The sequence below is a fragment of the Nelumbo nucifera genome, chromosome 2, assembly GCF_055504915.1.
Source record: "Nelumbo nucifera cultivar China Antique chromosome 2, China Antique-T2T, whole genome shotgun sequence".
Taxonomy (NCBI): Eukaryota; Viridiplantae; Streptophyta; class Magnoliopsida; order Proteales; family Nelumbonaceae; genus Nelumbo; species Nelumbo nucifera.
In genome coordinates this window covers 104,969,288-104,985,100 of record NC_142650.1, presented here as the reverse complement: position 1 = coordinate 104,985,100, position 15,813 = coordinate 104,969,288, and the positions used below count along the sequence as shown (strand labels likewise).

General features: G+C 28.8%; 1 non-coding gene across 1 annotated transcript; it reads left to right on the top strand.

Moving 5' to 3' along the window:
- Nucleotides 1-2,777: 2,777 nt before the first annotated feature.
- Nucleotides 2,778-2,863, top strand: TRNAY-GUA (transfer RNA tyrosine (anticodon GUA)). Its single transcript is given in 2 exon segments — nucleotides 2,778-2,814; nucleotides 2,828-2,863. It is a non-coding gene; the product is annotated as a tRNA-Tyr (tRNA).
- Nucleotides 2,864-15,813: the final 12,950 nt, after the last annotated feature.

Below are 15,813 nucleotides of genomic sequence, written 5' to 3'. Positions count from 1 at the left end.
CAATTTTAACTCTTTGGATTCTCTGGATGTAGTGAAAAATAAGGTTTTAAAAATCGATCCAGAAATAGAATCGTTTTGGCTGCTGTTTTTCGTTCGGCAGTTCAACCATCAGGGTCGAATTGTTCAACCCGTGACATCATAAATAAATTAAAAAACAAAATATATATATATATATATATATAATAACTACAATAAAGATTAAATAAAATACTGAAAATACACAGAAAAATACAGGAAAAAAGAACATCATATGAAAAATAAAAAATACCTAAATATAAAAATAATAAAATACAGAAAAATCCAAAAAATTATAGAACAAATTCCAAAAATTACAAAAAAAACACAGAAAATTACAAAAAAATACAAATATTTTTCCTCCAGTTTGTATGAGAACAATTCAGTCATACAGATATCTAATGTTTGGAGCAGCACTTGGGAGGAAAAAATATTAGTGGTGAAATATATATACTGTCAAAAATTAAATTGAAATCAGATAAACAACCAAAAATTAAGCTGAAATACATTATTAAACAATTTAACACTTTTGTCTTAATATGCTGAAATATATACTATCAGACAAATCAAATGAAATCAGTCTGAAGTATATATGTTTCTGTATTAATAAAATAAATTGAAATAAAAAAACTACATTGAGCATTTCAAGTTTTCAACACTTTTGTCTTTTTGAAAGTAACTACTCGAAGAGATTAAGAGAATGGATTTCAATTCTAACTTTCTAGTTTCTAAGAGAATGAATTTCAATTCTAACTTTCTAGTTTCTAATTTTTCAAAAAACTATTTTATGTTCTTGAGCATTCAAAAAACCAGCTAAAGAGCCACAATAAGATTAATTGATTCACACATACGAACAAAGCAAGAGGCATGATATAAATCCTAGGGGTGCAACTTCTGCGGGCCCAGACCGAGCCCTAACCGGCCCAACCCAGAATTTTATACGGGCTGGCCTTGGTACCAAGAAGTCAGGTTTTTCTATTTTTTTTTGGGCCTAGCCCTTAGGTAGCCCAAACCTGGCCCAAGCCCTGCCCAATTATATACATTATACATATATATATGTGTATATATGTAAATGTTGCATTCATATTTACATATATATACATAGATATAGATATTTTGCATACATAATTACATACATAAATATATGCATAAATACATTTATATATGTATAATTTTAGAGCGGATTCATTGACCAACCCGAGTGCATCAAATTACAGGACGAGCTAGGCTCGGGTTGGGAAAATTGGGCTCGACCTCAGGCTTGGGCCTTAAAACCAAATTTTAGGGTCAGATCTAGGTTGACCATAAACCCGGCCCAACCCGCCCGACTTACACTCCTAATAAATCCAAAGTTTAAAGCTTTAAGCTTCAAAAAAACATGGTGATATACCAATTTAAGCTTCAAAGCAATATTTGAAAACAATTGATGTGATTCTGCAGTGGTTCTCAACTCTAATGGAATGGTTGCCGGTGCAAATGGTGGTTCCTGATGCAAGAAGTCATAGTATTGCAAAAAAGAAAAAAAGGGGAATGAATTAATGGCTTAATGTGCAGATATTATGATCAAATCAGAGAAAAAAAAAAACACAATCTCGTACAAGTTTTTTACCTTATAGTCGCTACTCTACTCCTTCCAGAGTGGTCGCTGGCAGTCGCAACTAAGATTGGTTGTTGGAGGTTGTAGGGATGGCAATTTTTCCCATTTCTTCAATCCCTATAGGGATCCGCCGCATGATTTTCCCCCTGCGGGGATGGGGATAGGGAAATTTTCATCCCCGTTAGCAGGGATGGGGTGGGGACAGGGAGAGCACTCCCCGCCTTGCGGGGACCCCAATCCCCGCCCGCCCCGTAGGATCCCCACTAATATATATGTATATATGTATGCACATGTTATATATGTATATATGTACACATACATCTACATATTAATATTTTTAAAAATATGGTTGAATATATTTGAATCTTTTCTAATATAATTGTAAATTTTAATTATTTTATTTTTATTTAAAAAAAAAATTATTAACGTTATAAAAAATCACTAGGAATGGGGATCCCCGTGGGAACTAAGATATGAATAGCCTTGTCCCCATTAGCAGGGACGGGGATGGGGATGGGGAGAGGCTACCCGTCCCCACCCTGCTCCGTTGCCATTCCATAAAGGTTGGATGTCCACAATGGTCGTCGTTGTTCCCTTCAAGAGATGCTTTTCATTTCAAGATATTAGAGATGTTCGGAAACAAAGGAAATAGTCTTCCACCTTGTTCGCCGACTCCTGCTACAAATCTTGGTCGTCGGCAGATAGTTGGTCAGACTTCAGGAATGTAGGTGTCGGTGTTTTGCCGTCGTCTTCTTCGGTGAAGCTTGTGAAGATGTTGGGTTTTGGCAAAACAAAACCTTACAGGGAGGACTAGAGGAGTCATCAAATGTTTAGTTAGGAGAGGTTTGTCGTTTTCTTTTTTGTTTTTATTTTAAAACAAAATAATAAATCAAAATAAATATAAATGTTGAACCACTAATCGTTGCCCGGGTCGAACGAGTCGATTATTCAATTGTTCAGGTCAACGATTTTTTTACCATTTCAACGGTTTTGGGCTAAATGACGATTTGGGGTAAACCGGAAGTGTTCGAGTGACCGGTTTTCGGTCCTAACGATACTGTCGAGGTCAACGATGCTTCGAAAACATTGATGCCTAGTTGATCGGATTGTAGGAACCTTAGATTAAAAGCGTTAATATAATAAAACAATGACTTCTTAGTAAAATCCGACCTTAGCTCAGTTGGTAGAGCGGAGGACTGTAGTTTGAAAACAGAAATCCTTAGGTCGCTGGTTCGAATCCGGCAGGTCGGATATTTTTACTTTTAAAATCAAACTCAATTTTCCATTATGATACGGGAAAGGTAAGAAAAATCTATGGGAAAAGACATTACCCGAGTAAAATCTTTCACCAATCAAATCTAGACCTGGCAAAAACCCAACCTGCGAACCCAAGTCGAAAAAGTAGGGTTAGGGTCACTGGGTCGGGTCATAGGTCAACCCGTTAATCCAATTGTCAAATTTAATTGGGATTATTTATACATTGTTAGAAGTTTTCATTCTTTAATTTTTTATATTTAGTCTGTACTCTTTAAATTGTTAAATGTTTATGTTTTTTATTTCATATTTGGAATTTCAAGGTTAATTCTTTTAATTTTGACATTTTTCATGTAATTTTTCTTTATTTTTTAAATTTCAATTATTTTTGGGGATGTTGTGAATTGACCCATGGGTCAACCCTAACCCTAACCCGAACATTTAGGGTTAGGGTTTAGCATTTGACAACCCAATTCAAAATTCAACCCGACCTGACCCGAAGTACCTTGACCTAACTCGAACCCGAACCCGACCCACCCAACCCAATTGCCAAGTCTAAACAAATCTATATCTTTCTTTACTATTATGCACATAAAATTAATTTTAACTATTATTTAAGGTATTAATTCTCTTTCATTAAATCGTATATTTAAATTATTTTTTTCACTAATAAATTTTATTATTATTTTACAACAAATAAATTAATTTTAACTATTATTTAAGGTATTAATTTTTTTCACTAATAATTATTATTTTTTCAATACTTTTAGCAATATAAAATCCATGTCTAAAACTAACCCAAAAATGACACCATTCTTCCATTGTGGTGGTAAGTAATTTGACCATCCAAATCGATTGGATCAGCCTATGATGTCATTGTTAAATAATAAAACTTTTAAAACAAATATAAAAAAGATTAAAACTTATGAAAATATTAAGCACATATCTAATATTTTATATTAATCATATTAAATAAATGTATGTATAGTAAATAATAATTGTTTTTATTGATGTTGGAAATGAAATACAAAATTTAAAAGCATAAATTTCTGAAACTATCATTTTTGTTTTAGCTAATTGACTAAGTGTACCTTTACTGTTTGAAAATTGACTAATGCTACCCCTACTATTTCTGACAAACTACCTAAAATTTCCCCTACCGTTAACATTCTATCATAAACTGTTCACATGTGATTGTCGACACAAATTTCACGCTAAATTTGGAGCACAAAAATTAGTGAAGACAAATTGAAGAAATTTATTTTTTATTTTTTGCAGAAAATTTTAGTGGGATACAAATTCTTTTTTTTTTTTTGGCAAAGAAAACCCTCTGATTCTCTTGTCACGAACATAACCCGAACTTGTACTTGTAGCTTGTCACAGACATGATCTGAAACCGTAATTAAAACTTGCAATTATGAGAAGCAAGTAACGTCCAACCTTGTGTGAACGAAAATTTTCTCACGCTCAATCAATGATTAGAACGTGAACAGCTAAAAGCAATATCCTCGCTTGTAAAATTGATAGAAGCCTTTTGGATCATGGGAATTTGAAGATCGAAATTCCCCTAATTCATGTGGTACAAAGTTGTAACAATTTCAATTCTTTGACAGTTGAAGAGTTGGAGTCTTTGTTCTTTCTTCCTTGATCTTGGTGCAGCCCGTTTGGGCTCTACTTAAAATGCCATTTTCAGTTTAGGCAAATGATGCTAACTCTATTCTCAGGCATAGACTAGTTCTACCGTTGAACTCATCACCGACATCAACACAATAGGGATCGACCTATTGTTGGTAATATCTGACACCGGCACCGACGTACAAAGGAAAAAAAAAAAACCTCTGCAACAGTGTCCTTCACGTCCACACAACCATTGTTACTCGGATTCAAGTCCGAATAGTGTATACCACCCGAGAATCCCTGCCCAAATCATCAAATAATCTTGTCCAAATCTCCTCATTTCTCTCCATAAAGAACATAGTCACAACAACGACAACGGAAACACCTTGGGAGAGAAGAAGCGGCATCCTCTACACCGATGGAATCTCTGGATTAGGGAGAGGCATCATGCTATATAGCTTTATTTTATTGATCATAGCAATGAAATACAAAATTCAAAACAAGCCCAAAATGAAGTTAGTCTCATTTTCATGGCCAATAGTTAACCATTGATGTCATAATTTAAAAATAAAAATTAGAAAAAAGATAATAATACAAAAAACTTATAAAAATTAATAAATTTTGTAGAAATAATTTGAACACATCTCTAATACCATATATTCATTATATTAAACAATAGTAAATGCAATTATATATAGAAATAAAATGTTGAAAATTTGAAATCATTTTATTACTATCATCACCATTCTCCTCCTCTAAAATTGGCATGCGCAACACACATGCACACTTACTAATACCTAAATGTTGTGCAAAGGATAATGCTTCCACACAACTAAAATTTCCCCATATTGGGGGGAGGGGTTATATTCACTTTTCAAGCAAAATGCACATGATTTACATTATGTTAAATGATAATTAAAATTTTATGCATTCTTTTGTTATATTTCTGTGTAAAAATAATTATTATTTATCAACTATCATACTTACTTTTGTCTGATACAATAGATATATAATATCATAAATAATATTAATAACAAAATTATATAATAAAAATATAAATTATAATTTGATGGATGATTAAAATTCCATAACTAAATGAAATTCAAAAATATAAATATAAATTATTTAAATAACAAAATATTAAAAATATCTAAATAATAACAAGATATTTAAATTACATAATAACTTTAAATAAATAAAATTTAAGTAACAAAAAATATTAAATATTTTACATATTACTTAAATATTTAAAATAACTAAGTTTTAAATAGTTGAAATAACCAAAAATTGTAATAAATTAAAAAAAAACTCAAAGAGTAGAATAATAATTATAATAGATTTCATAATGTTTAAATTAATAATAACTTTATATCTTACAAAATTAATAACGAAATTATGTAATAATAGTATAAATTATAATTTCATGGACTATTAAACTTAATAAATATATAGTATTCTAAAATTTTAAATAATGGTATTATTTAAACAATTAAATAATATTATAAATAACTAATTTTTAAATACTTAAAATATCAAAATATTAATAACGAAATTATATCTTATATATTATTTCAAAAACAAAAAATAAATTAAATAACAAAATTATGTTATAACATTAAAAAATTTATTAAAAGCACAAAAGTAATTATAACTAGCAGGGCCCATGCGATGCAAGGGATGTGGCACCCCTCCATGTCCATCGTCCCTATAGTTAAGATAGTCTACCCCATCCCCGTACCCTCCCCGGTGGTAGGGTGGGTTGAAGGCGAGGCACCCATTCCCCGTTGGGGATGGGATAACTCCAAATTTTCCTCACCTGAGGCATCCACCTAAAAATGATCTAATTTGTGGATATTTTACAAATGGGATGATGAGAATGTGGGGTATTTTAGGAATTGAATTGTAACAATTTGGGGGTATTTTATAAATGGAGTTTTGGGATCCTAAGAGTTTACTAATTTACCATTGGGTTTGGGGAATTATATGCAAACCCTGTCACTTCCCTATCCCTGATTTGGAGCAAAAATATTTTTCCCATCCCCACCCTCTCTCTTCCCCATTCCTATTTAAGATTCGAGAAAACATGCCCCGTTCAAGGTGGGGCAAGTTATTATTTATGTTTTAATACTATATTTAAATAAATTTTAAATGTTTTCAATATACAAAATTGAATACTAAATCATAATTTAAACATGTTTTAAAAAACAAAAAGATTAAATAACAAAATTCTATAGTAACTTTAATGAGAATATAAAAATAAATAAATAAATATTATTGAAATAGTGGAAGTAGATTAATTAACTTATAGGTATTAAAGCTTTTTATTACTTATTTATTGTATTTTTGTTATAAACATATATTCAGGAATGGTATATTTTTGCTATAACTTTTCAATAATTATTGAAGATTAAACTATTGTTATTTGTTAAAGATTATTCTATTTATTTAGATATAATTTGAAGTTTACTAATCAATTTAGTTTGGTTAGGGATTGTTTGGCTAGCCAAACAGATCTGGTTCGATTAGGGAGTTGGTCACTCGAAACTGACCAACCATTAAATAACTAAATATTTTAAATAACAAACTATTTAAAATAACTCAACTTTAAATATTTAAATTAACAAAATTATGTAATAAACCAAAAAGTTTTATTAAAAGTAGGAAATCATTATAATAGATTTCAAAATATTTAAATTAATAATATTTTATATTTTATAAAATTATGTAACAATAGTATAACTTATAATTTTATGGATTATGAAATTCAATAAATCACTAATATTGAAATAAATACATAATGATATTATTTAAATAGATAAATACTATTGTAAATAACTAATTTTAAATATTATTTAAAAATAAATAAAATAGATTAAATAAAGAAATTACATAATAACCTTGAAAATTTTATCAAAACACAAAAAACAACTATGATAGGTTTAATAATATTTGATAATAATAATGTAAAATATAAATAATTTAAAATTTTTAAATATTATTGAAATAAAGAAAATAGATTTAAATAATTTGTAGGTATTAAAGCTTTCAAATTAAAAAAAAAGGCAATAACATTCAAACAAGTTTTTAAAAGATACTAGAAAATATAATAGTAATTGCAATTATTAATGTACTAATAATCAAAACATTATTTCACTTATATCAATTAATAATTCTAGAAAATACCTTTCAAAAAATTGATGTTTATTAATAATAATTTTAAAATCTTAATCTATATTTATATACACTAAAATTAATATTTATTTGATTTTTTCTGATAAATATATTTTCAATAATTATGTATAAATCTATTTTGGTTTTGTTATTTAATAGAAAATTTTCAATAATTATTGGAGATTAAACTATTGTTATTTATTAGAGACTAAACTATTAGTTTAGCAAAAATTAGGAGTGTTCACGGGTTGGTTCAATTCAGTTGTAGGTTGTTTGGCCAACTAAACTGACTTTGTTGGGATGGGAATTGGTCATCCAAAACCATGGTTTGGGTCAATTTTCGGTTTGGTTGGTTGGGTCAAAATATTTAAACTTAAAAATTAATTTTAAAAATTACAATGGTATTATTAAAAAATAAATTAAAAATTTTAAAATTACTATAAAATATTTATAATAAGGAATATGGAAATTTTCCCACTTTTAATCCATATCATTTTCAAAACTACCAATTAGAAACTCTACTTTCCCATTTCTCCTAAATAACCCCGCCCCCACTATCCCCAACTTTCTCCTAAGTTATCTCTAATTTCATAAGGAGTTTCCCTCATAAATTATCTCTAATTATTATTTATCATCTCACCCACTTTTTATCTACATCTATCAAAAGAAATTTTGAATTAAAAAAAAATTAAGAATTATTTAAATATTCTAACAAAATTCTATAATAACTTTTAAATATTTATTAAAAAGACAAAAAGATAATAATAATCAATTTAATAATACTCATATTAGTAATAATTATATATTTTTACAAAATTCATTACAAAATTATGTACAAACAATATAAACTATGACTTTCTTGATTATTCAATCAAAATATTATTCAAATAATAAAAATCTAACATTAAAAATGAAATATTATTTAAATATTTCAATGACTAAGTATATTAAATAAAAAATATTAACATTTATATTTTAAATAAATTAATAATATATTTTAAGTGTTATTGAATACCTTTCAATTATAATAAATAGATTAATATTTTAAATATTTAGTTAGATAGCTACATATTTTAAATAATGAAATATTTAACAGAACTTGATTTTAAATGTTAAGATAACAAATTTATGTATTAATAGTAGTACAATAATTGTATGTATTATTAAATTCAACAAGTAATTAATATTTTAAAATTTGAATAATGATATTACTTCAATAAATAAATAATATTGTAAATAACTAATATCATTTATACCAATTAATTATTCTAGAAAATAACCTTAAAACGTTATTATTTATTAATAATTTTAAAAATTAATCTTTATTTATTATATATTTATCTATACTAAAATTAATATTTATTGTACTTTAGTAATTATTTATTGTTTTTTGTGATAAATATATTTTTAATAATAGAAAATTTTCAATAATTATTGGAGATTAAACTATTATTCACGGGTTGGTTCAGTTTATGATCCATTTGGTTCGTGACCGAAATCAAAATGGTTTATTCCCCCTACCTGTTTGGTTCAGACAAGAATCAGAATCAGATTCGATTGATGTTGTTTGGTTCATGAAGAGGCTGGAACTGGAATCAACCATGATTTCCAATTTTACCCTTAATAAAAAACATATAATGAAGTAAAAAATCTGTAAAACCCTTTGCTCGTTTGCTCGTTTTGGCTGGTTATCTTTGAGATGTAGAATCTCCCACATTAATCTAATAAGAAAATAGGGATTTATTATATTTTTTTTATATGAGGCTAGATGTGGTTACTTCTTGTCCTATCTACCCAAATAATAGTACTTGTCTCAAAAATCTTTTCACTAGAGCGACGCCATTAATAAAAAACATATCAAATAAATGAGGAACAAATCAAACCAGAAACGGGCGGCGGAGAAGGAAGACCCTTACGGAACATAGACGAAAAGAATAAATGCGCAATTTTTGTTATAATCCTCAAAGCTAGATCAACATGCTTTAGTAGGAAGTTGTGGTTCTCTGAAAGCTGGATTGAAAATAATAACCTCACCGGCCTATCTTAAGGCGTTTGATGTGATTCTCCAAAACGACTTCTTTCAAAATTTCCCACCTGCTCTTCCTTCGCACCCTCTTGCTATTGTCGCCATGAAAGCTCAATTCCATGCTTAACTCAGAGACACAAAAATGGAAGTAATGCCCACCTTTTTCATTTCACAAAAGAAGAGTAGGAGGGAGGGATGGAGGGAGGGAGGGAGATCGATGATCACTTACCTGGTCGAAGTAGTTCAGGTCGGATTTAGAATGCAACTGCTGAATTGTTGAAGGGTTTGAAGGAGGGAGTGACAAGAGATGAAAAAGAGGGTTGGAAACTTGGAATCGGGGGTTTGAAGTTTTTTTTGTCATTTTCATTTTTCTTTGTTTAATCGGCTGGAATGGGAATCCGATTCCGAGGGGGTGGGATTCCCCTTAGATGGGGGAATGCCATTCTGCCCAGAGTGGGAATCTAATTCCGATTACACTCAACCAAATAGTTGGATTCCGATTCCGATTCCGGGTCTCCATTCCTGCGAACCAAACATACCCTTAGTTGTAGTTAGCTAACCAAATCAACCTGGTCATGTTGGGGGGTTGGTCACTCAGGTTATATCGGTATGGGTCTATTTTCGGTTTGGCCGGTCAATTCAAAAGATTTAAACTTAAAAATCAAATTTAAAAATTAAGTTTAAATTTTAAAAAATTACAATGGCATTATTAAAAAAATAAATTTATGATATAAACTATTTAGCCTAAGAAATATTGGAATTTTCCCACTTTTCGTATTAAAAATATTTAAAATATAAAATATTAATATATATATATATATATGGTTGGATCATTCTATTTTAGTCAATTTACAAATGGCCAAAGCGAAACTGATCCAATCCAATCGGGTTGGAAAATTGTTGAACCAAAGCCGATTAGAAATACTAGAAATCGAGTTGGTTAATTTCATTAGTTTGATTCAGAATGGCGACAGGTAAGGGCGGGGACAAGGAGCCTCTCCCCATCCCCGTCCCCATGAAAATCCTCATCCACGTCCACGTCCCCATCCTCGCTAATGGGGACAATGTTATCCCCATCCCTGTCTCAACGAGGATCCCCACCCCATGTGATTCTTTATAATGTCAACCATTATGTTTTTGTTTTTATTTTATTTAAAAAAATAAAATAAAATAAAATAATTAAAATTTACAATCCTATTAGAAAAGATTCATACATATTTAACCATATTTTTTAAAATATTAGCATATAGACGTATGTGTGTATATATACAAATATAAATGTTTTCATATATATACACATATATTAGTGAGGATCAGGGTCCACGTGGAACCAACGGGAATGAAATCATCCCCATCCCCGCCCAATTTGGGGCAGATCCCCACGGGGATTGAGGAAATGGGAAAAATTTTCATCCCTAAGTTTGATAAACAACCCAATATAAAATTAATTATTGTTATTTTTATATCATAAAAATTATTAAAAGTAATATATAAAATATAAATGATTATTAATCATTATTAAAGCAATTGAACTCTTATATGTTTTTGTTGTTTATCTTTAACTTAACAAATCTTGTGCATCGCGCAGGTCCCCGCTAGTATATACTAAAACACAATAGTGAATAATTTGTCTCCTGTTTTTTAATTTTCAATTTTTTATTCCATGTCATTTTTTAAACAATAAATGAGATGCTCTCCTTCCCCATAAAAATTACCTAACCTCTCTCTCTCTCTCCCACATGTTCCCAATAACCTAAATAGTATCATCTCCTAAAATTTCTACTAAATTTCCTCTCCCACTATCACTCACTTTCTCCTAAATTATCTCTATTTTAATAGAGATTTTTCTCCTAAATTATCTCTAAGCCTATATATCCTCTCCCCCACTTTTATCTATAAATATCTAAAGAAAGTTTGAATTAAATTTTTTAAGTATTTAATATTCTCACAAAATTATATAATAACTTTAAAATATTTATTGAAAACACAAAAAGTAGTTATGCTCTCTCTTTATCCTCTCCTAAACTACCTCCCCCACTATCCCTCACTTTCTCCTAAATTATCTCTAATCCTATATATCCTCTCCCCCATATAATAACTTTAAAAAAATTATTAAAAACACAAAAAATAGTTATACTATATTTAATACTATTCATATTATTAATAATTTTATATTTTACAAAATTATTGATTTCTGGATGATTCAATTTAAATTTTATTCAAATAAATTATGTACTAACAATATAAATTATTGTTTTCTGAATTATTCAATTTAAATAAATATTAACATAAAAAATAAAATATTGTTTAAATGTTTTAATAACTAAATATCAAAAATAGCTAAATAATTATATAACAAGATATTTAATATTATGTAATAACTTTAAAATAATGAAAATTTGTAAACATTTTATATATTATTTAAATAAGTAGATATTTTCACTAACAAAATATTTAACATAACTAGATTTTAAATAGTTAAAATAACGAAATTATGTAATAAATTTTAAAAACTTCTTAACACTAGAAAATTATTTAAAACATAATATTCAAATTAATAATAATTTAATATTTTAAAAAATTAATAACGAAATTATGTAATAATGGTATAAAATATAATTTTGTGGATTATTAAATTAAATAAATAATTAATATTTTAAAATTTAAATAATGATATTATTTAAATAACTAAATAGTATTGTAAATAACTAATTTCACTTATATCAATTAATAATTATAGAAAGTAACTTAAAATTTTAAATTTTATTAATAATAAATTTAAAATCTTAATCTATATTTATTGTATATCTATATATACTAAAATCAATATTTTCTATATTTCAAGTAATTATTTATTGTTTTTTGTGATAAATATATTTTCAATAATTATGTATAAATTTATTTTTGTTTTTTATTTAATAGAAAATTTTCAATAATTATGGGAGATTAAATTACTGTTATTTAACTTTTTACATTTAACTTATTGTACTTACTGTATTTAGTGTAGTTTTGTTATAATTTATTGATTAATATTTATTAGTGATTAAACTATTATTTAAGATTACTCTATTTATGACTAATCTAATACAACTTTTTAGTAAATATTGTACTTTTCTTACCAGTATATTTTCAATAGTTGTGTATTTTCGCTATAAATTTTCAATAATTAATGGAGATTAAACTATTTTTATTTATTAGAGAATAGACTAAGAATTTAGCTAAAGCTAGGAGTGTTCACAGGTTGGTTCAATTCAGTTATTGGTTGTTTAGCCAACCGAACAAAAACTTACCAAATATAACAAAAACTACATGTAGCTTTTCAACTATTTTCATCATATATATTAATGTTTTTATAAAAACTAAATAATATAACAAATTTACAAAAATTTAATATAAATAATATATTTATAAATGAGTAAATAAGTAACATATCTATGTGTTTTATATATATCAAATCAAATAAGGGCCAGGTGATTACAATTTGATCCAATTTCTGATCGGATCAAAAGATTCGAAAATGGGGCTATCTAAATCCAATAATATAGGATCAGGCGATGATCTGATCCATTTGCGCCCCTACCCCGAAACCAACTAACCATTAGTGAAATCCGTCCAACTCGAGTTGTACAGTTTGAATTGATTCTCGGTTTGGTTAGTCGGTTCAAAAGATTCAAACTTAAAAAATAAATTTGAAAATTAAATTCATGATTTAAAATATTTTAGACTTAGAAATATGGGAATTTTCCCACTTATTAAAAAACTATATTAAAAATATAAAATATAAATATATATATTGATGGTTGGGTTGTTCAGTTTTGGTCAATTTACAATTGCCTAAAGTGAAACTGATTTAACATGGTCATGATGGGAAATTGTTGAACCCAAGCTGGCCAAAAAAACTAGGATATCGACTAACTCGATTTGAGTTGGTTGGTTTCATCAATATGATGAACAACGCTGGCTGAAATTAATTATTATTATTTATGTGTTGTAAAAAATTATTAATAGTAGTATATAAGAGAAAATCTATGATGTTGGAAAGATATGGTATCGAAAGAGTTTTGAACAATGGAAATCCACCCATGAATTTTGATAAATAACACCTATTGGCTACCACGTTTATGATACCAGTTAATTGGTCAAAAAAATTTTGGACATCATATATTTTCTATATCATTATCGAACTCAAAATGTAAATAATTATTAATTATTTAAAAATTTAAAAATTTAAAAATAAAACAATTGTATACTCTTATATGTTTCTATTATTTAGATTTCTCTTAACAAATCTCGTGCACCGCACGGGTCCCCGCTAGTTCATACTTATGAACCGTCGGCAAGTTTTGGATATCAACAACCTCATTGGTGGCCATGTCATGTCCATTGTCATCTTTATGTGCTAGTAATTTGATAGACTATGGCTATATTTGGTTCTATGGGCTTTTATTTGGTAAAATAGTAATTTGATAGACTGTTTGGTTTATTATGCATGAATATGAAACATTTATTTGCTTTAATTGTTCATCAAATAAACATTGAAAAACATAAACACTTGGATTTATGTGTATTAGGAATGAGCATGGGTCGGTTCGGCTTAGTTCCATGATAGAACCTAGAACCTACCCTTTAGGGGTTAGTTCCAGGTTTTTGAAACCGAAACCTACCCTGTGAAAGTCAAATATGGCCTTGGTGGTTTCGGGTCGGTTCCAGGGTCTACCCGTTGAACCTATACTTTTTTACTCTCCTCCTTCACAAAAAAATGCATGTTCTTTAAAAATTTGATTTTTAATAAATATAATATATAGTTTAAAACTTATATCATCATTATTGATTAAATTTGATAACTTAATATGTAGATTACCATTATATGGTTAAAAGCTTATAATTAAATTTAAAAATTGTAAATATTACCTTTTACACTACATAAAAACAAATGATCAAATCACTTAAGTAACTCAATAATCAAGTGATACCATGGCCTTTGTAACCATGAATGGTTGGGTTCTAATCTTCACATCCCAAAAGTATTCTAGGGCTTATTTTAAGGCAAGTTCAATTCTATTTTCAACAAGGTCGATTTCCCCAAGGCCAGTTCATTGATCAATTCGGGTATGGTAAACCCTTAGACCTTGAAACCGGTCTGGTTGGGGGTCGGTTCCAAGAATTTGGAACCAGACCTTACCCTATAATAGGTTGGATAGGGTAGGTTCAAGGCCGGTTCAAGGTCAGTTCCATTTGATTCCGAGTAGAACCTACCCACTTGCTCACCCCTAATGTGTATAAGATGTTAGGGCAAACTTCAAGTTCTGGTTTCTCCCAACACCCCAACGTTTATTGAAGTGAAATACTTACCTAAGGCATTGTAAATTGAGGTAGAAGATAATTTTATGGGGTGTTACCGTGTTACTCGAAAAACCCACGAAATGCCCAACCAAACAACAAAACCCACCTATAAAGGCAATGTTTTATATGGCTTCCGTTTATTTGATAAATAGTGTCAGGTCATTGCCAAATCAGCATTTATTCCATCATGCTGATCCATATGCATAGGTATTCACAAAGCAAGTCTTGATTTATGTGTGCACCAACTGTTGGGGGAAGTTACATTTTAACACTCCCCCCAACAATTGAACGTTTATTCACTATTCCGCATATGTGGTGCCTAATGGCACCCAACCTAATTCTCAATAAACGGTTTATCAAATACTCTTTTCGGTTTTGAAGGCAAATCAAGTATAAATATTTATTTAAATAAATGGGAACTATACCAAACATATACAAAGTAATTATTTTTTCAATTAAACATTTATCTAAAAAACACACCATCTATAAACACCCACAAAATCAAGCGCATACTTTTATTGGTTGTCATTGTTGCCGCCAACAAATTCCAAACCCATATTTGTGCAATCCAAACAGACTCTTAATTCTTTATCAGGAAAGCTTCTGATACATTTGCAGCCCTCCATTATGAAGAGGAAGCCAGCAAAAACCCAGGGTTCAGAACATGCCATGTATTACACGATTGGGGCCAACCATTGGATGGGTAAGGGTAACTCTCGTCTCAATTCGACATCATTAATCACTTTCAACCATATGATATATGCATTATGGCAAATGGGCTTATAGGTTG